The sequence below is a fragment of the Triticum dicoccoides genome, chromosome 6B (assembly GCF_002162155.2).
Source record: "Triticum dicoccoides isolate Atlit2015 ecotype Zavitan chromosome 6B, WEW_v2.0, whole genome shotgun sequence".
Classification (NCBI taxonomy): Eukaryota; Viridiplantae; Streptophyta; class Magnoliopsida; order Poales; family Poaceae; genus Triticum; species Triticum dicoccoides.
In genome coordinates, this window is record NC_041391.1 from 169,783,452 (window position 1) to 169,783,717 (window position 266).

The following is a 266-nucleotide window of genomic DNA, read 5'->3' on the forward strand; positions in this document are numbered from 1 at the left end:
CCTCGCGTGATAGCCTCTTCTGTCTAATTCGAGAAATGGTAGCCGTCCGATCTAACCTTGATTCCTCGGGCGCCTATGAGAGTCTTGGCACAGAGGTATTGACCTACTCGTGGCGTTGACTAGGGCATAAATGATACAAAATTTGGTACAAATAGATCAAAAGGTACTCGCAATTAGATTTGTAACATGAGATGAGGTGCCAAAGAAAAAGTTGAGTTTGACACCAAAAAAGGGAAGCAATTGCAGCAAAAGCACACCAACAGAGG